Source organism: Pseudorca crassidens, chromosome 10 (genome assembly GCF_039906515.1).
Source record: "Pseudorca crassidens isolate mPseCra1 chromosome 10, mPseCra1.hap1, whole genome shotgun sequence".
NCBI lineage: Eukaryota > Metazoa > Chordata > Mammalia > Artiodactyla > Delphinidae > Pseudorca > Pseudorca crassidens.
This window is the reverse complement of record NC_090305.1, coordinates 44,735,956-44,759,165: the sequence shown is the minus strand read 5'-3', so window position 1 is coordinate 44,759,165 and position 23,210 is coordinate 44,735,956. Positions and strand designations below refer to the sequence as shown.

At 41.2% G+C, this 23,210-nt stretch overlaps 1 long non-coding RNA gene across 2 annotated transcripts in view; it reads right to left on the bottom strand.

Annotated features, from left to right (window-relative positions):
- Positions 1 to 22,198, bottom strand: part of LOC137233061 (uncharacterized) — an 83,873-nt gene extending 61,675 nt beyond the window's left edge. For both annotated transcript variants that reach the window (XR_010947276.1, XR_010947275.1), the window contains exons 1-2: positions 21,424 to 22,198; positions 4,437 to 4,481 (exon numbers count right to left, since the gene is read on the bottom strand). This is a non-coding gene — a long non-coding RNA (uncharacterized lncRNA). The remainder of the gene's footprint in view (positions 1 to 4,436; positions 4,482 to 21,423) is intronic.
- Between the last annotated feature and the right edge of the window lie 1,012 nt (positions 22,199 to 23,210).

The following is a 23,210-nucleotide window of genomic DNA, read 5'->3' as shown; positions in this document are numbered from 1 at the left end:
ACATCTAGACAAATAAGATATAGTTTTGATCAAAGACAATATTTTCCTCCAAGGTTTTAAGCATGACTGATTTAAAATAATGTTACTATTTACAGTGTTTGGTATATGGAAGTCACTCAATAACTATATGATAAACGAATAGACTCTTCAGGTCAGGAAATCAATGTAACTAGCCCAAGGATGGCAAACTGTGTTATGTTCTAAAAATGGTCATGGTCAAAATCTCAGATACATAGTGAGAAGGTGAGCTTTGGGGACCCTGAATGCTAGGCTGAGACATTTGGATGTTATGGAGAGATTTGTTTATAATCAGATATCTCCTTTAAGAAAGATAATTCTGAAACTTTCCATTTCAGGGCGGTTATTTTCACCCTTTCAAATGCCATTGAAATAACCAGTGTAATATAAAAATGGGAATAATTCTGTTTCAAGGACGGAAAAAGAGGAGGTATAGGACAGAGCAAGTTCTAAAAGACAAAGTGCAAACAGGACCAGATTGGGGGGGGGGCGGAAATTGAGCAGTCTGTAATTTAATAAATGGAAAAGAAGAAACCTGCTTGGGAAATGAGTAAATGGTGTCCATTACTGAACCCAAATTCCCAAGTGATGAGCAGAAGTAGCAGAGCTCAGGGCTGGCAGAGGAGGCCCCGCCAGGAGAACAGTGCTCCTCACGCCTGCCCTTGTGAAATGAGCAGGAAGGGGATTGATGCTGTGGACCCCACCACGGGCACTGGGGCCTGTTGCCAGGTGGGCATGGGAAGATGGGGTGGGACCAGCACCAAGGAACAAGACTTGCAGAAGCAACCAGTTGGCACATCAGTGAATTTCTCTGAGACAGCTTCCTCAATACCTCAAACAGGCTATTTATACTCGAAATCCTGCCAAATCACCACAGAAAATATAAGATTTTACCCCTTCTTTTTTGGGGACCAAAAGAATTGCCCAAGGACTCAGATAATCTCCAACACAAGTCATCTCAAATCCCAATACTGGACCAATATAGATACTCTTTGTTTGGATAAATAAACAGAAAAGTTAACAAATTTCAAAAAGTTTATTGACAAACACACACACACACACACACACACATGCAAAGACTTGAACACACACAAAGACTTGAACATATAAAGTGTTGCTATGACAGGAATGTGAATAGGAAGACCCAATATGACAAAGATGACAGTTTGCCCCAAATTCATCTCGAGTGTTTGTTCATGCAATCCCAACTAAAACCCGAAAGGGATTGTATGGAGCTTTTCACCAGAATTTCCTCTGCTCTGAGGAATTCATTCCTCAGAAAAGGAATTACGAGCAAGCACTACACATCTTCCTTTGATCTGATTCCACATATACTGAGAGAAATTCCTCGACATTTGTGGCGTGTAGATGGTATTTTTCTTCATATTCCGGTACTAATGCAAGTTGTTTTGATTATCAATTACTATGTAACACACAACCCCAAAATTTAGTAATTTAAAACAACAATCATTTATTTGCTTGTGATTTTGCAATCTGGGCCAGCTCCATGGGCAGCTCGTCTCTGCTCCACATGGCACTGGTGGGGCTGGTGGGACTGAGGCTGGGAGTTCATTTCTAAGGGAGCTCCAGGCTGTCACGTGAGAGTTCAGCAGGGCCTGCGGAGGCCTTTACTCTTGGCCATGTGGCCTTCCCACCTGACTGGTGACGTTTCTCACAGCATGGCTCCTGGGTTTCAGAGAAAAGAAGCAGAGGCTCACTAATGCCTGGGCTCAGAGATCCCAGAATGTCACTTCTCTGCATTCACCTGGACAAAGCAGCTCCAGGCCCAGGTCAAACTCAAGAGGAGACATAAGATCTCCCACCTGATGGAAGGACCCGCATACATGGACAGGGATGGGCAGAATCACATGGGGGCCATCTTTAGAGAATATTTACTACTCAGGTTGCTCCTCAATTTTATATTTCATTGGCCATTTTGATCAGTTTCCATAAAAGATATCCAAATGTCGGCACTTAAGCCACCTCCCTTCTTAGAAGTAGTGTCAAAGAATTATTAATGAAATTACAACTCATATTAACTAAAGTGGTGTTTCCCAGAAAAGAAGCACAACGTTGCTATTCTAATTTTTTATTGAGGTATGATTTACATTCAGTGAAATAAACAGTCTTAAGTGTATAATTCAGTGAGTTTTGGTGCACGCATACAGCTGTGTAACACATACCTGTATCAAGGTATAGAATATGTCCCTCACCTTAGAACATTCCCTTGTGCCTTTTCCTTGTCAAGGCATATTCCCAGAGGGAACCAATGTTTTGATGTTTTTCATCTTAGATTAGATTCGCCTACTCCAGAACTTCATATAAATGAAATTATAAACACCTACTCTTATGTGCTAGACTTCTTTTGTTCAGCATAAAGTTTTTTAGATTCATTCATGTTGTTTCGCATATTTTGTTCCTTTTAATTATGAGTAGTATTTCATTTTATGAATATACTATAGTTTAGTAACTATTCATCTGTTAGTGGTTATTTGGATTGTTTCCAGTTTTGGATTAGTACAAACAAAGCTGCTTTGAACATTCTTGTATAAGTCATAAACATAAGATTTTATTTCTCTTGGGTTAGGGTTAGGAATTCACATGGAAGTGAATTGCTGAGTCATAGAGAGGATATCTCTTTAATTGTACAAGAAATTTTCAAACACTTTTCCAAAGTGGTTGGACTAGAATTCCAGTTGCTTTGCATCTATGCAAGTATTTGGTGTTGTCAGTCATTAATTGTAGGCATTCTAGAGGTGTGAAGGTATCTCATTGTTGTATTAATTTGCATTTCCCTGATGACTAATGATGTCGAGCACATTTTCATGCACTTATTGTCCATTCATATACCTTTCCTTGTGAAGTGGCCATTAAAATATTTTGCGCATTTCTACTTGTGTTGTTTGCCTTTCTATAAATGAGTTTTATATGTTTTTAATATAAGTTCTTTTTCTGATATAAGTCCTTCATCAGATGTGATTATTACAAAACATTTTCTCCCACTCTGTGACTTGTCTATTCATTTTCTTAACCATGTCTTTTGATGAGTAGAAGTTTTAAATTTTTACTATGTCCAACTTATCAGTATTTTCTTTTACAGTAAGTTCTTTCTGGGTTCTAAGAAATATTTGCTTACCCTAAGGACATGAAGATATTCTCCTTTGTTTTCTTCTAGAAGCCTTAGAGTTTTAGCTTTTACATCTAGGTTAATAGTCCATCACAGATGACTTTTTGAGTACAGTGTGAGGTAGGGACTGAAATTTTTTTAAAAATATAGGTATCCGGTTATTCCAGCACCATTTTCTCTTTCTCTAGTGAATTGTTTTGGAGTTTAGGTTAAAAATCAATCGACCAGGGGCTTCCCTGGTTGCACAATGGTTAGGAATCCGCCTGTCAATGCAGGGGACACAGGTTCAAGCCCTGGTCAGGGAAGATCCCACATGCCGCGGAGCAACTAAGCCCATGCGTCACAACTACTGAGCCTGCACTCTAGAGCCCATGAGCCACAACTACTGAGCCCATGTGCCACAACTACTGAAGCCCATGTGCCTAGAGCCCATGCTCCACAACAGAGAAGCCACTGCAATGAGAAGCCCGTGCACCGCAACGAAGAGTAGCCCCCACTCGCCACAACCAGAGAAAGCTCACACGCAGCAACGAAGACCCAATGCAGCCAAAAATAAATAAATAAATTTTTTAAAAAGTTTTTTTTTTTAAGTAGAAAAAAAATTCAATTGACCATATTCGTGTGGGTCTATTTTTGGATTCTATTCTGTTTCAATGGTCTATGTATCTTGTTTATTTACTTTTATTAAAATTCTTAACATCAGAGAGTCTCAGTTCTTAAATTTTGTTTTTTTTCAAAATTGTTTTGGCTGTCTTAGTTTCTTTGCATAACTTTTAGATCACCTTGAAATTTTCAGCCCAAAAGTCTGCTGGATTTTGCTTGGAACTGCACTGAATCTATAGATCAATTGGAGAGAATGGACAACTAAACGGTATTGAGTTCCAATCATGTACATAATATATCTCTCCAGTTATTTAAGTCTTCTTTAATTTATCTCAGCAATAAGTATCACATACTTTAATTTAAAATGTTTGTTTATAATCTGCTCTAATTACTGTAATTCGTAATCTGTGTAAAACCATAATAGGAAATTTCAAGATGGTATGACATATTTTTGCCCACAATCTAATAGAGGAGCAAAGTAGCTTCATTACTGTTTTAGAAGTAGAAAACTTTGAATAACATTTTTAATTGAAGAGATGAAATATGCACACATTTAATAATAGCACAAAGATAGAATTTGATAAGAGTTATAAAAGAGTTACACACTGTACAAGACAAAAGCCAAGGAGAAAGCAAATTTAGCCTTTGATTTCTCTTAACTAGTTAAAAATAATAAAAACATACTTACGTGAATCTGTCACTCAAATATATGAAAAATTGAACTCCGAAAGACCTAAGAATTGGGAAAATAAAAAAGTTTTTTATACAACTTCGACATCCAAGTTGGCATCCAGCATGGATAACAATCTATTTTTTTAATTTAATATTTTCCTTTATAGAGACTGCTCATCTTTACTTCATTAGACATTTCAGCATTTAATAATCAACATAACCAAGCTAAGTTCTTCAAATTTGATATTTTACTTTAATTAAAAGTAGCTGGTCAATGATCAAGTGGGATTTATCCCAGGAATGTAAGGGTTCTTCAATATACATAATTAACAAATTGAAGAATAAAAACCATATGATCATCTCAATAGATGCAGAAAAACTTTTGACAAAATTCAACACCCAGTTATGATAAAAACTCTCCAGAAAGTGGGCATAGAAGGAACATACCTCAACATAATAAAGGCCATATACAACAAACCCACAGCAAACATCATTCTCAACGGTGAAAAACTGAAAACACTTCCTCTAAGATCAGAAACCAGACAAGGATGTCCACTCTTACCACTATTACTCAACATAGTTTTGGAAGTCCTAGCCACGGCAATCAGAGAAGAAAAAGAAATAAAAGGAATACAAATTGGAAAAGCGGAAGAAAAATTGTCACTGTTTGCAGATGACATGATACTATACATAGAGACTCCTAAAGATGCCACCAGAAAACTACTAGAGCTAATCAATGAATCTGGTAAAGTTGCAGGATAAAAAATTAATGCAGAGAAATCTCTTGCATTCTTATACGCTAACAACAAAAGATCAGAAAGAGAAATGAAGGAAACACTCCCATTTACGACTACAACAAAAAGAATAAAATACCTAGGAATAAACCTACATAAGAAGGTAAAAGACCTGTACTCAGAAAACTATAAGACACTGATGAAAGAAATCAAAGATGACACAAACAGATGGAGAGATATACCATGTTCCTGGATTGGAAGAATCAATATTGTGAAAATGTCTATACTACCCAAAACAACCTACAGATTCAATGCAATCCTTATCAAATTACCAGTGGCATTTTTTACAGAGCTAGAACAAAAAACTTAAAATTTGTATGGAGACACAAAGGACCCCAAATAACCAAAGCAGTCCTGAGGGAAAAAAACAGAGCTGGAAGAATCAGACTCCCTGACTTCAGATGATACTACAAAGCTACAGTAATCAAGACAATATGGTACTGGCACAAAAACAGAAATACAGATCAATGGAACAGGATAGAAAGCCCAGAGATAAACCCATGCACCTATGGTCAACTAATCTATGACAAAGGAGGCAAGGTTATAGAATGGAGAAAAGACAGTCTCTTCAATAAGTAGTGCTGGGAAAACTGGACAGCTACATGTAAAAGAATGAATTTGGAACACTCCCTAACACTGTACACAAAAATAAACTCAAAATGGAGTGGAGACCTAAATGTAAGACTAGACACTATAAAACTCTTAGAGGAAAACATAGGAAGAACACTCTGACATAAACCACAGCAAGGTCTTTTTTTACCCACCTCCTAGAGTAATGGAAATAAAACCAAAAATAAACAAATGGGACCTAATGAAACTTAAAAGCTTTTGCACAGCAAAGTAAACCATAAACAAGATGAAAAGACAACCCTCAGAATGGGAGAAAATATTTGCAAATGAATCAATGGACAAAGGATTAATCTCCAAAATATATAAACAGCTCATGCAGCTCAATATTAAAGAAACAAACAACCCAATCCAAAAATGGGCAGGAGACCTAAATAGACATTTCTCCAAAGAAGACATACAGATGGCCAAGAAGTACATGAAAAGCTTCTCAACATCACTGATTATTAGAGAAATGCAAATCAAAACTACAATGAGGTATCACCTCACACCATTCAGAATGGGCATCATCAGAAAATCTACAAACAGTAAATGCTGGAGAGGGTGTGGAGAAAAGGGGACCCTCTTGCACTGTTGGTGGGAAAGTAAACTGATACAGCCACTATGGAGAACAGTATGGAGGTTCCTTAAAAAACTAAAAATAGAATTACCATATGACCCAGCAATCCCACTACTGGGCATATACCCAGAGAAAACCATATTTCAAAAAGACACATGCACCCCCATGTTCATTGCAACACTATTTACAATAGCCAGGTCATGGAAGCAACCTAAATGCCCATTGACAGATGATTAGATAAAGAAGATGTGGTACATATATACAATGGAATATTACTCAGCCATAAAATGGAACAAAATTGGGTCATTTGTAGAGACGTGGATGGACCTAGAGACTGTCATACAGAGTGAAGTAAGTCAGAAAGAGAAAACCAAATATTGTATATTAATGCACATACGTGGAATCTAGAAAAATGGTACAGATGAACCAGTTTTCAAGGCAGAAATAGAGACAGTGATGTAGAGAACAAACGTATGGACACCAAGGGGGGAAAGTGGTGGGGGTGGTGGGGGTGGTGGGATGAATTGGGAGGTGGGGATTGACATATATACACTTACATGTATAAAATTGATAACTAATAAGAACGTGCTGTATAAAAAAATAAAAATAAATAAAATTCAGAAAAAGAAAATAAATTAAAAAACAAAAAACAGTATCTTTCTCTATAATAATCTATATGGGAAAAGAATCTGAAAAAAATAGATATGTGTAAAAACTAAACTAATTAAACAGCAAACTAAATCACTTTGCTAAATCACCTGAAACTAACACAACATTGTAAATCAACTATACTCCAATGTAAAATAAAAAATTAAAACAAAACAAAACAAAAAAAGTAGCTGGTCATTAAGTAGACACTTCTTCAAAGAAGACATAGAGAGGCCGACAGACTTATGAAAAGATGCTCATCATCACTAATTATTAGAGAAATGCAAATCAAAACTACAATGAGGTACCACCTCACACCAGTCAGAATGGCCATCATTAAAAAAACAAATCTCTGCTCTTTCCTTGGGTACAGACTTGAGTCAAATAAAAGGTGGACTTAATTGCACTGAAAATGTCCAACAATCCCATGGAAGTGAAAAGCAGGGTGGGAGTGGAGGAGAAAAAGAATGATTCGGGGAGGATCCCCTTCAAGATGTTTTATTAAAAAGAAGTTTCCCTCAAATTTTAATCTGCAATTTATTCTCTGAGACCCACTAGGATTTTTTCTTTTCCCCTTTAATAAAAATTGTGGTAAAATATACTTAACATAAAATTTACCACTTTGACCATTTTTAAGTGTACAGTTCAGGGGCATTAAGTACATTCACATTGTTGCACTACCACCACCACTATCCATCCCCAGAACTTTTTTCATCTTGCAAAACTGAAACTGTACTCATTGAACACTAAATCCCTATTCTTCCCTTCCCTCTGTCTCTGGCAACCACCATTCTACTTTGTGTCTCTATGAATTTGATTACTTTTGGTACCTTATATAAGTGGAATCATACAGCATTTGTCCTATTATGACTCAGCATAATGTCTTCAAGGTTCATCCATGGTGTAGCATGTGTAAGAATTTCCTTCCTTTTTAAGACTGAATAATAGTCCATTGTATGTCTGTATCACATTTTCTTCATCATTTCATCTATAGATGGACACTTGGGTCGCTGCCACTTTTTGGTTCTTGTGAATAATGTTGCTATGGGCATGGTTGTGCAAATATCTGTTTGAGTCCTTGCTTTCAATTCCTTTCACCAAATACCCAGAAGTGGAATTTCTGGATCATATGATAAATTCTATTTTTAATTTTGTTTTTATGAACTGCCATAATGTTTTCCATAGTGGCTACCCCATTTTACATTCCTACCATCAAGCAGTGCATAGGGTTATAATTTCTCAACATCCTTGACAACACTTGTTATTTTCTGGCTTTTGTTTGTTTTGTAATAGCCATCCTAATGAGTGTGAAGTGGTATCTCACTGTGGGTTTTTGTTTTTGTTTTTTGTGGGTTTTTTTGCAGTACACTGGCCTCTCACTGCTGTGGCCTCTCCCGTTGAGGAGCACAGGCTCTGGACACACAGGCTCAGCGGCCATGGCTCATGGGCCCAGCTGCTCTGCAGCATGTGGGATCCTCCCGGACCGGGGCACGAACCCGTGTCTCCTGCCTCGGCAGGCGGACTCTCAACCACTGCACCACCAGGGAAGCCCCTCACTGTGGTTTTGATTTGCATTTCACTAATGATTAGTGATATTGAGCCTCTTTTCATGTAATTATTAGACATTTGTGTATCTTCTTTCAAGTCTTTTGTCCATTTCTTAATCGGGTTTTTTTTTCTTTTTTTTTAAAGGGGGTCACTACATTACTCAAGTTTAAGAGACAATACTAAACAAATCTTAGAGATAAGGTAGCTATCTGACATTAAGTTTCTTGCAAAATAATCACTATGTTTACATTTATAAAACTATATCGAAATTATAGGTAAAACAATTTCTAAATTTTTTAATTAAATTAATTTTAAAAATTACTGCAAGTGAAGTATAATTCACATACATAAAAGTGTCCATAAGGGTAGAGTTTGGTGGATTTTCATGAATGGGACACACCTGTGTAACTAGCACCAAGATCAACAAATAGAGCCCATTGGAATTCCCCTCCCATTCACTATCCACCCTCCCCCCACAAAGGTAACCACTAACCTAACTTTTAGCAGATTATTTTTCCTGTTTTTGTGCTTTACAGAAATGGACTTACTCATATGTCCTTTTGAGACAGGTTGGGACCTGGGACCCTTTGCTGCAGTGCTACAATGGACATGGACACACCTCTCCTCAAGCAGCAAAATACAAGAAAACTGTATGGGACTAAAAATAACTGCGTGCATGTACAGTTGGGGAAAATTCTGGACCTAAAATATACAAGGAGACCAAAAAACCCAACTGCCACTTTTGAAGAGCCTGGAGCAAAAACAGGATGTCAGGAGCAAAAGCAGGGCACTGAGCATGCCCCCTGCACACAACACCACCCAAGGAGTAGGCAAACCACCTAAGCTCCACTTCCGGCCCGACCCCTGGACACACCCCTACCGTCACCCCATATAAGGAACCTGCTCCCCTTGGGGAGTGAGCAAGGAAAGCTGTTACTTATTTTCACTCCTCCCTGCTGCAGCAGGGGTCCCAATAAAGCCTTGCCTGAATTTCTTGTATGGCCACTAGTCAATTTCTATTGACTGGGGAAGGCCAAGAACCCTGGTCGGTAACATATTTGTGGCACCAAACGTGGGGCACTTGTCCCCTTCTGGGGAGAGGATCTGGGCACCTCTGGGACACTGAACTCAGCTTCCCCGTGGGTGACAAGCGGCCACTTGAACCTCTTGCTTCAACGTCACATTTGGTAAGTCTGCCTTCCTGGTCCCTGAGGGCCCCAGTACCCTCATTCAGGCAACACTTTCCCCCTCTCCTTTGTCCTTTTTCCTTTTTCTTTTGCTTGTCTGGCTGTTCTCTTGCTTTTTGATTTATTTGTTTCTGTTTTTGTTTCTTTTGTGGGTATGCATGTTTCCTTGTTTCTGTTTTTGTCTGTTTGATTTTACTTTTTACCATTTGTCTGGGTTCTCTTAGTCTTTTTTTTTAAATCCCCTTTATTGCTGGGACGAGCGAAATTGCAGGCTCTTGGTTCCTTGACCAGAAGTCGGGCCTGAGGCTCTGGGGTGGGAGCACTGAGTCCAGGATGCTGGACCACTAGAGACTTCCTGGCCCCAGGGAAAATTAATCGCAGAGAGCTCTCACAGAGGCCTATATCTGAATCCAAGACCTGGCTCCACCCAACTTCCAGCAGCTCCTGGCACTGGATGCCTCACACCAAACAACAAACAAGACAGGAACACAAACCCACCCATAAGCACAGAGACTACCTAAAGTCATACTAAGCTCACAGACAGCCCCAAACACACCACCTGATACGGCCCTGCTCATCAGAGGGAAAAAAACTCAGCTCCACCCACCAGAATGCAGGCACCAGTTCCTCCCATCAGGAAGCCTACACAAGCCACTGAACAAACCTCACCACCAGGGGCAGAGAACAGAAGTAAGGGGAACTATGACCCTGCAGCCTGGGGTAAGGAGACCTCAAATACTGTAAATTAGACAAAATGAGAAGAAAGAGAACTATCTTGCAGGTGAAGGACCAAGATAAAAACCCACAAGAACAAATAAATGAAGAGGAAATAGGCAAACTATCTGAAAAAGAATTCAGAGTAATGATAGTAAAGATGATCCAAAATCTCGGAAATAGAATAAATACAAGAAACATTTAACAAGGACCTAGAAGAACTAAAGAGCAAACAAACAGTAATGAACAACAGAATAACTGAAATTAAAAATACTCTAGAAGGAATCAACAGTAGAATAAATGAGGCAGAAGAACGGATAAGTGAGCTGGAAGATAGAATGATGGAAATAACTGCCACTGAGCAAAGTAAAGAAAAAAGACTGAAAAGAATGAAGGACAGTCTCAGAGACCTCTGGGACAACATTAAACGTACAAACATTCAAATTATGGGCATCCCAGAAGAAGAAGAAAAAAAGAAATGGGTGAGAAAATATTTGAAGAGATTATGTTAAAAACTTTCCCAACATGGGAAGGGAAATAGTCAATCAAGTCCAGGAAGTGCAGAGAGTCCCATACAGGGTAAAACCAAGGAGAAACACACTGAGACACATATTAATCAAACTAACAAAAATTAAACACAAGGAAAAAATATTAAAAGCAGCAAGGGAAAAAGCAAAAAATAACATACAAAGGAATCCCCATAAGGTTAACAGCTGATCTTTCAGCAGAAACTCTACAGGCCAAAAGGGAGTGGCAGGATATATTTAAAGTGATGAAAGGGGAAAACCTACAACCAAGATTCCTCTACCCAGCAAGGATCTCATTCAGATTCGACAGAGAAATCAAAAGCTTTACAGACAAGCAAAAGTTAAGAGAATTCAGCACCACAAAACCAGTTTTACAACAAATGCTAAAGGAACTTCTCTAGGTGGGAAACATAAGAGAAGGAAAAGACCTACAAAGACAAACCCCAAACAATTAAGGAAATGATAATAGGAACATAACATATCGATAATAACCTTGAATGTAAATGGATTAAATGACCCAACCAAAAGACACTGTCTTGCTGAATGGATACAAAAACAAGACCTGTATATATGCTGTCTACAAGAGACCCACTTCAGACCTAGGGACACATACAGACTGAAAGTGAGGGGACGGAAAAGATATTCCATGCAAATGGAAGTCAGAAGAAAGCTGGAGTAGCAGTACTCATATCAGACAAAATAGACTTTAAAATAAAGACTATTACAAGAGACAAGGAAGAACACTACATAATGATCAAGGGACCAATCTAAGAAGAAGATATAACAATTGTAAATATCTATGCACCCAACATAGGCACACCTCAATACATAAGGCAAAATGCTAACAACCATAAAGAGGGAAATCGACAGTAACACAATAATAGTAGGGGACTTTAACACCCCACTTACACCAATGGACAGATCATCCAAACAGAAAATAAATAAAGAAACATAAGCTTTAAATGACACATTAGAACAGATGGACCTAATTGATATTTATAGGACATTCCATCCAAAAAGAATAGAATACACTTTCTTCTCAAGTGCACACAGAGTATTCCCCAGGATAGATCACATCTCAGGTCACAAATCAAGCCTCAGTAAATTTAAGAAAATTGAAATCACATTACCCATCTTTTCCAACCACAATTCCATGAGACTAGTATCAATTACAGGAAACAAACTGTAAAAATATAGACACATGGAGGCTAAACAATATTCTACTAAACAACCAACAGATCACTGAAGAAATCAAAGAGGAAATCAAAAAATACCTAGAGACAAATGACAACGAAAACCTGACGACCCAAAACCTATGAGATGCAGCCAAAGGAGTTCTAAGAGGGAAGTTTATAGTAATATAATTCTACCTCAAGAAACAAGAAAAATCTCAAGTAAACAACTTAACCTTACACCTAAAGCAATTAGAGAAAGAAGAACAAAAAACCCCCAAAGTTAGCAGAAGGAAAGAAATCATAAAGATCAGCTTAGAAATAAATGAAAAAGACACGAAGGAAACAACAGCAAAGATCAGTAAAACTAACAGTTGGTTCTTTAAGAGGATACACAAAATTGATAAACCATTAGCCAGAGTCACCAGGCAAAACAGGGAGAAGATTCAAATCAACAGAATTAGAAATGAAAAAGGAGAAGTAACAACTGACACCACAGAAATACAAAGGATCAAGAGAGATTACTACAAGCAATTATATGCTAATAAAATGGACAACCTGGAAGAAATGGACAAATTCTTAGAAAAGTACAACCTTCCAAGACTGAACCCGGAAGAAATAGAGAATGTGAACAGACCAATCACAAGCACTGATATTGAAACTGTGATTAAAAATCTTCCAACAGGGCTTCCCTGGTGGCGCAGTGGTTGAGAGTCCGCCTGCCGGTGCAGGGGACATGGGTTCATGCCCCGGTCTGGGAAGATCCCACATGCCGCAGAGCGGCTAGGCCCATGAGCCATGGCCACTGAGCCTGAGCGTCCGGAGCCTGTGCCCCGCAACGGAAGAGGCCACAACAGTGAGAGGCCCACGTACCACAAAAAAAAAAAAAAAATCTTCCAACAAAAAAAAGCCCAGGACCAGATGGCTTCACAGGCAAATGCTATCAGACATTTGGAGAAGAGCTAACACCTATCCTTCTCAAACTCTTCCAAAATATAGCAGAGGGAGGAACACTCCCAAACTCATTCTATGAGGCCACCATCACCCTGATACCAAAACCAGACAAAGATGTCACAAAAAAATGAAAATAACAGGCCAATATCACTGATGAACATAGATGCAAAAATCCTCAACAAAATATTAGCATACAGAATTCAACAGCAAATTAAATGGATTGTACATCATGATCAAGTGGGGCTTATCCCAGGAATGCAAGGATTCTTTAATATACACAAATCAATCAATGTGATACACCATAATAACAAATTGAAGGATAAAATCCATATGATCATCTCAATAGATGAAGAAAAACTTTTGACAAAATTCAACACCCATTTATGATAAAAACTCTCCAGAAAGTGGGCATGGAGGGAACCTACCTCAACATAATAAAAGCCATATATGACAAACCCACAGCCAACATCATTCTCAGTGGTGAAAAACTAAAAACATTTCCTCTAAGATCAGGAACAAGACAAGGGTACCCACCCTCACCACTATTATTTAACATAGATTTGGAAGTTTTAGCCATGGCAATCAGAAATGAAAAGGGAATACAAATTGGAAAAGAAGAAGTAAAACTGTCACTGTTTGCAGATGACATGATACTATACATAGAAAATCCTAAAGATGTCACCAGAAAGCTACTAGAGTTAATCAATAAATTTGGTAAAGTAGCAGGATAGAAAATTAATGCACAGAAATCTCTTGCATTCCTATACGCTAACAATGAAAAATCAGAAAGAGAAATTAAGAAAACACTCCCATTTACCATTGCAACAAAAAGAATAAAATACCTAGGAATAAACCTACCTAAGGAGGCAAAGACCTGTATGCAGAAAAGTATAAGAAACTGATGAAAGAAATCAATGACACAAACAGATGGAGAGATATGCCATGTTCTTGGATTGGAAGAATAAACGTTGTGAAAATGACTATTTCCCAAAGTAATTGACAGATTCAATGCAATCCCTATCAAATTACCAATGGCATTTTTCACAGAACTAGAACAAAAATTTTACAATTTGTATGGAAACACAAAAGACCCTGAATAGCCAAAGCAATCTTGAGAAAGAAAAACAGAGCTGGAGGAATCAGGCTCCTTGACTTCAAACTATACTACAAAGCTACAGTAATCAAGACAATATGGTACTGGCACAAAAACAGAAATATAGATCAATGGAACATGATAGAAAGCCCAGAGATAAAGTTCAGAGATGAACATATGGTCACCTTATCTTTGACAAAGGAGGCAAGAATATACAATGGAAAAAAAGACAGCCTTTTCAATAAGTGGTGCTGGGAAAACTGGACAGCTACATGTAAAGGAATTAAATTAGAACACTTCCTGACACCATACACAAAAATAAACTCAAAATGGATTAAAGACCTAAATGTAAGGCCAAACACTATCAAACTCTTAGAGGAAAACATAGGCAGAACACTATATGACATAAATCACAGCAAGATCCTTTTTTTTTTTTTTTTTTTGTGGTATGTGGGCCTCTCACTGTTGTGGCCTCTCCCATTGCAGAGCACAGGCTCTGGATGTGCAGGCTCAGCAGGCATGGCTCATGGGCCCAGCCGCTCCGCAGCATGTGGGATCTTCCCGGACTGGGGCATGAACCCGCGTCCCCTGCCTCGGCAGGTGGACTCTCAACCACTGTGCCGCCAGAGAAGCCCGCAAGATCCTTTTTGACCTACCTCGTAGAGTGATGGAAATAAAAAAATAATAATAAACAAATAGGACCTAATGAAACTTAAATGCTTTTGCACAGCAAAGACAAAAAGACAACCCTCATAATGGGAGAAAATATTTGCAAATGAAGCAACTGACAAAGGATTAATCTCCAAAATATACAAGCAGCTCATGCAGTTTAATATTAAAAAAAAAAGCCAATCCAAAAATAGGCAGAAGACCTAAATAGACATTTCTACAAAGAAGACATACAGATTGCCAACAAACACATGAAAAGATGCTCAACATCACTAATCATTAGAGAAATGCAAATCAAAACCACAATGTGGTATCACCTCACACCAGTCAGAATGGCCATCATCAAAAAATCTACAAACAATAAATGCTGGAGAGGGTGTGGAAAAAAGGGAACCTCCTGCACTTTGGTGGGAATGTAAATTGATACAGCCACTATGGAGAACAGTATGGAGGTTCCTTAAAAAACTAAAAATAGGGACTTCCCTGGTGGCGAAGTGGTTAGGAATCTGCTTGCCAATGCAGGGGACACGGGTTCGAGCCCTGGTCCAGGAATATCCCACATGCCTCAGAGCAACTAAGCCCATGTGCCACAACTACTTAGCCTGCCCTCTAGGGCCCAAGAGCCACAGCTACTGAGCCCACATGCTGCAACTACTGAAGCCTACACGTCTAGAGCCTGTGCTCCACAACAAGAGAAGCCACTGCAATGAGAAACCTGCACACCACAACAAAGAGTAGCCCCTGCTCACCGCAACTAGAGAAAGCCCATGCACAGCAACAAAGACCCAACACAACCAAAACTAACTAACTAAATAAATAAATTTATATTTTAAAAAAACTTAAAAATAGAACTACCATATGACCCAGCAATCCCACTACTGGGCATATATATACCCTGAGAAAACCGTAATTAAAAAAGATACATGTACCACAATGTTCATTGCAGTACTATTTACAATAGCCAGGATATGGAAACAATCTAAATGTCCACTGACAGATGAATGGATAAAGACAACATGGCACATATACACAATGGAATATTACTCAGCCATAAAAAGGAATGGAATTGAGTTATTTGTAATGAGGTGGATGGACCTAGAGTCTGTCATACAGGGTGAAGTAAGTCAGAAAGAGAAAAACAAATACTATATGCTAACGCACATATATGGAATCTAAAAGAACGGTACTGGTGAACATAGTGGCAAGGCAGGAATAAAGACATGGACGTAGAGAACGGCCTTGAGGACACAGGGGTGGAAGGGGAAGCTAGGAAGAAGTGAGAGAGTAGCGCTGACGTATATACACTACCAAATGTAAAATAGATAGCTAGTGGGAAGCTGCTGCATAGTACAGGGAGATCAGCTCGATGCTTTGTGATGACCTAGAGGGGTGGGATAGGGAGGGTGGGAGGGAGGCTCAAGAGGGAGGGGATATGGGGATATATGTATACATATAGCCGATTCACTTTGTTATACAGCAGAAATTAACACAACATTATAATGCAATTATACTCCAATAAAGATATTTTTAAAAAAGAAAAATGACCATCATGTAGGCCAGACTAGGATGAGACGTTATATTACTTGTCTATCAGGAGAAATGAAAAGGTGTATGGTGAAGCCTGTAAATTATGATAAGGTCTGAGAGGTTACAAAGGAAAAAGATGAAAACCCGGCAGTCTTCCTGAGCCAGGTGACAGAGGCATTCAGGAAGTACACCAATACGGACCCTGAGTCTGCAGAAGGGAGGACACTATTAGCCATGCATTTTATCACCCAGGCTACTCCTGATATCCGAAGAAAATTACAAAAGCTTGAGGCTGGGCCCAAAACCCCATTATAAACCTTGGTAGAGGAGGCCCTCAAGGTCTATAGCAACAGAGACTTAACGGCGGAGTCCAATAAGAATCAGAGGCTAATAAAGAAAATGCAGCTTTTGGCTGCTTTGATTCACCCACCACTTCACATGGACCCTGGAGGGCCAAGGAGGCTGGACAAACCAACAAGAAGCTGCCTGGGCTGGAACCAGTGTGCCTTTTGTTGGTAAGGGGGGCACTGGAAGGGAGAATGTCCTGAGTGCCCTCCTGTGGGATGCCCAAAGGGCAAACCCGACCCACCCCAGTTCCTTGAGAATCTCTCGGATGAGAGATTCCCACACACCGACTGATGGGCCTGAGCACCTGCCCAGCTCCAGATCCCACTTGATCCATCCTCATTACTCCAGCAGAGCCTCGGGTCACCTTCAATGTGGCAGGTAGGAGAACTGAATTTCTTGTAGACACTGGAGCTGCCTGCTCTGTTCTGACTTGGGCAGCCATCACCTTCTCCAACCGTGACTGTGCTGTGACAGAAGTTGATAGACATCCAAAGGTAAGGCGATTTACATCTCCCCTTCCCTGCAGAATCGGGTCCATTATTATTACTCACTCCTTTTTGTATATGTCAGAATGCCCTGTCCCCCTCCTCAGAAGAGATTTGCTAAATAAGTTAGAAGCTAGTATATTCTTAGGACAGGGTGAAGTCTAAGAAGGTAAAGAATCGGAACAGAGAATGTATCTATGAGTAGCCCCAGATGACCCACCTGTTGGGCATCAAAATATTCCCCAAGACATCCCCCAAGAAATTAGAGAACAGGTAGATCCTGCAGTTTGGGATACCTTGGTACCAGGAAGGGCAAAATGTGTTCTCCCAATAAAAAGAAGGTTAAGGCCTGGGGATGAATACCCCTGGAAGAGACAATATCCTTTAAAGCCTGAAGGTGAATCCAACCACTGCTGAGGCGAATCCAACCGCTGCTCAGCAAATTCCTAAAACATGGACTCATTAGGCCCTGCCAATCCCCTTGCAACACCCCGATCCTCCCTGTTCAGAAGCCTAACAGGGAGTATTGGTTTGTGTAAGACTTACGAGCAGTGAATGAGGCCATCATGCCTATTCACCCACTAGTGCCAAACCCATCTACACTCCTCACCCACATGCCAGGAAGCACTCAGTATTTCTGTGTTTTGGACCTCAAAGATGCATTTTTCTGTATTCCTCTACATCTAGACTCTCAATACCTTTTTCCCTTTGCATGGAGGGACGCTGACACCCTGGAAGCTACCCGATATACATGGACGGTGTTGCCCCAGGGTTTTGGGACAGCCCCCATCTTTTTGGAAATGCATTAGCAAGGGAACTGAGGGAACTAAGCCTTGAGAAGGGAACTTTGCTACAATATGTTGATGATTTATTGACAAGTAGTGAGACCAAACAAGATTCAGATCAAAATACCGTTAAGGTCCTAAATCTTCTGGCAAAAAGGGGATATAAAGTCTCTCCAACCAAGGCTCAGATCTCACAGCAATGGGTTCAATATTTAGGATTTGTTTTGACCCCAGGGGCACGAGCCCTGGCCATAGATCAAAAAATAGCAACTAGTGCATTACCATCTCCAACCACAAAGAGACAACTCCGAGGCTTTCTAGGTATGGATGGGTTCTGTCGTATCTGGATTCCAAATTATGGCCTTATTGCCAAACCCCTGTATGAGGCTCCAGAGGGAGAAAAAAGGGAACCCCTTTAATGGAATAGGGACCACAGCGGGCCTTTGAGACTCTAAAGACAGAGTTGAGTAGAGCACCAGCACTGGGGCTTCCAAATTTGGACAAGCCCTTTACCCTATACATTCATGAGAGGTCAGGGATAGCTCCAGGAGTCCTGACCCAAAAGCTGGGACCAGATCAGAGATCAGTGGCTTACTTTTCAAAACAACTGGACTCAGTGGCTCTGTGATGGTCAAGCTGCCTTTGGGCAGTAGCAGCCACAGCCCTGTTGGTAAATGAGACTTACAAGCTCACCCTGGGACACCTCTTAGATGTGTTAACCCCTCATCAGGTACAGTCTGTGCTGGAAGTCAAAGGACATCATTGGTCGACCGCAGGAAGGTTAACAAGTTATCAGGCCCTTCTAATGGACACCCCCGACATCCCCTTAAAGGTGTGCCAAACCCTGAACCCAGCAACTCTGCTTCCAAGTGGTTGATAGTGGAGACCTACTGCATCAGTGTATGGAGACCATAGAACAAACTTACTCCTGCAGGCCTGATCTTCTAGATGAGCCTCTAGACAGCCCTGAGGTCAAATGGTTTACTGATGGGAGCAGTTTTGTAGAAATGGGGACCCAAAAGGCGGGGTATGCCATAGTTAGTCTAGATCAGGGGTGCCCAACCCCCGGGCCACAGACAAGTACCAGTCCGTGGCCTGCTAGGTACTGGGTTGCACAGGAGGTGAGCGGCGGGCGAGCGAGCGAAGCTTCATCTGTATTTACAGCTGCTCCCCATCGTCACATTACCACCTGAGCTTTGCCTCCTATCAGATCAGCGGCGGCATTAGACTCTCATAGGAGTGCAGACCCTGCTGTGAACCGCGCACGCAAGGGATCTAGGTTGCGCGCTCCTTATGAGAATCTAATGCCTGATGATCTGAGATGGAGCTGAGACAGTGATGCTAGCGCTGGGGAGCAGCTGCAAATACAGATTATCATTAGCAGAGAGGTTTGACTGCACAGAGACCATAATAAATCAATTGCTTGCAGACCCGTATCAAAACCCTACCAGTGAGTGGCAAGTGAAAACAAGCTCAGGGCTCCGACTGATTCTGCATTATGGTGAGATGTATAATTATTTCATTATATATTACAATGTAATAATAATAGAAATAAAGTGCACAATAAATGTAATGCACTTGAATCATCCCAATCCCACCCCCAGCCCCTGCCCCAGTCTATGGAAAAATTGTGTTCCACGAAACTGGCCCCTGGTGCCAAAAAGGTTGAGGACCGCTGGTCTAGATGAAGTCATAGAAGCCAAGGCTCTGCCACCCCAGACATCAGCCCAGAAGGCTGAACTAACTGCATTAATGAGTGCTTTGCAATTAGGGAAGGATAAGAAATTAAATATTTTTACTAACTCTAAATATGGGTTCCACGTGCTACATGCTCATGTTGCCATTTGGAAAGAAAGAGGAATGTTAACTGCTAAAAATTCCCCCATAAAACATAAAGATTTGATTCTGGCTCTTTTCGAAGCAGTGCAGCTTCCAACACAGGTCGCAGTAATCCACTGCAAGGGCCATCAGAGGGATGGCTCTTTTGTGAGATAAGGGAACAGCAAAGCTGATCAAATTGCAAAACAGGGAGCTTGGCTGCAGGAACCCAAACAAGTTATGGCTCTAGTGATTGGCACCCCTGAACTCTCTAGCCTTCCCCAGTATTCCCCACAGGTACATGAAAATGCTGAGAAGTAGAGCTATGAGAAGGGAAGCACAGGCTGGTATAAAAAGGAGGATAAGGTTCTAAGCCCTGAGGCCCAACGATGGAAACTCACTATGAGCTTACATGATGTCACCCACTATGGGAGGGATGCACTAAGGGACTTGGTGCAAAAGGCTTTTTCAGGGAAGGGGCTTAAAAGAACAGCAAAACAAATAACACTTGCCTGTGATTTATGAGCCCATAATAACCCACAGACCCATCCAATCCCTCCTTCGTTACTCAGGCCAATCCAATGCCAAGGGACATATCCAGGGGAAGTCTGGCAGTTAGATTTCACTCAAATGCCCCCATGATCAGGATATACATATCTTCTGGTGTTTGTTGATATTTTCACAGGATGGGTTGAAGCCTTCCCCACCTGATCTGAAAAGGGGTTGGACGTCTGTAAGTCCCTTTTAAAAGAAGTAGTTCCTCGGTTTGAACTTCCAAAGTCCCTCCAGAGTGATAATGGGCCCTCTTTTATAGCCAAAATCACACAGAGACTCACAACGGCCCTAGGGATAGACTACAAGCTACACACCTCTTGGCACCCCCGGTCCTCAGGGAAGGTAGAGAAAATGAACCATACTTTAAAGAAAACCTAGTAAAGCTCTGCCAAGAAACTCATGCACTCTGGACCAACTTGCTTCCTTGCACTCCTCAGGGTCCATGTAGCCCCCAGGAGTGGTCTGAGGCTTAGCCCATTTGAAATGACCTATGGGAGGCCTTTTCTTACTACTGACATTCTACTAGATGAGGAAGTGAGCCAGGCCCTGAGATATATTATTAATGTAGGACAAGTTCAGAGGGCAATCCAGGACTATGCCCACAAGGCACTGCCGACTCCCACTAAAATTACAGAGGAAGGAGCAGTTCCTTTAAAAATAAACCCCGGGGACCAAGTTCTTCTTAAAACCTGGAAAGAGGGGTCCCCCCCAACACCAACTAATGCCAAAATGGAAGGGCCTCTATAAAGTAATTTTAGCCACCTCTACTGCTGTCAAACTTCAAGGGACATCTAGTTAGGTACATTTGTCCAGACTAAAGCTTTTACCTCCAGAAACCCCGCAGGTCACAACAGAAGAACAATACACCTGTGAGCCAGTGGACAATCTGAGATACCCATTCAAAAGACAGGCACCGTCAACAGATAAGTAAAATGATGTAGTGGGTTGGCTCCTATTTGAACCCTTAACAGGACTTGGGACCTCTCTTCTTACCTTAGCTGATGTGGTTCTTGACAATTTTCTGGCCCTTGATTACCTTCTGGCCGAACAAGGCAAGAGTGGCTTCATAATTTTGGCAGGGACCATACTGCCTCCCTTGTCTGGTCAACAGTTAAGGAAGCCCAAAGTTAACCCTGGTTCCTTCCCTTACTAAGCCCTTTAATGGCTATCATTGTTCTTCTCCTTTTTAGCCCTTGTTTGTTTAACCTTTTGGTTAAGTTTGTGTCTTTCAGGCTCCAACGGTTTGAAGTAAGGCTCATGATGGCTCAAGGAATTCAGCCCATTCCAGCGGAAGGTGGCCCAAGTCCCTACAGGTCCTTGAAACAGTCAGCGAGGGACATCTAGGGCAGGCTAGGGTCTGCGGCCCCTGTCCAGCAGGAAGAAGTTTCAGAAGAAGAGACCTTCAGCCCCTTACCCTTAAGAATAAGGGTGTAGAGTCTCTTGGGGGGAATGAGACAGGCTGGGACCAGGGACCCTTTGCTGCAGTGCTTGCACATGGACACACCTCTCCTCGAGCAACAAAATACAAATAAACTGTATGGGACTAAAAATAACTGCGTGCATGCGCCGTTGGGGCAAATTCTGGACCCCCAAAATACAAAGAGACCAAAAAAGCTAACTGCCACTCCTGAAGAGTCTGGAGCAAAAGCAGGGTACTGCACATGCCCCCTGTACTCAACACCACCTAAAGGGGTGGGCAGACCACCTAGGCCACACCTCTGGCCCAACCCTTGGATACACCCCTACCCTCACGCTATATAAGGAAAAAGCTTGCTCCCCGACCCCCCGCTCCCCCCCCCCCCCCCCCCCCCGCCACCTCCCAGCGAGCAAGCCAGCAAGCAAGGAAATATGTTGCTTGTTCTCTCTCCCCCATGCTACAGCAGGGGTCCCAATAAAGCCTTGCCTGAATTTCTTATCTGGCCTCTAGTCAATTTCTATTGATTAGGGAAGGCCAAGAACCCTGGTCAGTAACACTTTCGTGTCTGACTTTTTATGCTCAACTTTATGTTTCTGCAGTTCATCCATGTTGTTGCCTGTAGTTGCAGGTCACTCTTCTCATTGCTGAGTAGTATTCCAGTATATGAACACTGTGAATGTATTAATTTATTCTATTGTTGATGGTCTTTTGCGATATTTCCATTTGGGTGTATTAAAACAAATGCGTCTGCGAACATTCTGATAATTGTTGGTGCCCCCGTAAGCACACGCTTCTCTTGGCTGAACACACAGACATGGAACTACTAGGTCATAGGGTATGCTTCTTTACTAGCACGCCAAATTGTTTTTTAAAGTTATTCTAGCTTACATTCCAGCAGCAGGACAGAAGGATTCAGCTACTCCACAACCTCGCCAACACTTGGTATTTTCCTTTTTTTTTTTTTTTCTATTCTATTTCACAGTATTAAAACAACTGAAGCAAAGTTTAGGTTGCTTTGGGAGCCAACTTTTGGATTTCTTTTGGTTCTCTTTATTATTAAGCATCGCAGACTTGCACTTGGTCCAGTCACAGAGTACGGACCAAGTGCGTTTTCGACTTTGCTCCAGTTTTGCTCACTCCGCCACTTGGATGTCCTCCGGTCAAGAGTATAAGATGTGCATCCAGGGAGGGCACGTCCTGTGAGGACTCTGAAAGCTGACCACTGGGTAAACGAAGCGTTTGCGGCCCTTCCTCGGCAGCGTCCTCTCCCGCCAGCCTCCTGGAACCCCACCAGCCACAGCTGCCTCACAGGGAACGCGGCGCCCCTCAGCCTCGGCCAACTCGGGGGCGGGGCAGCGGGGCG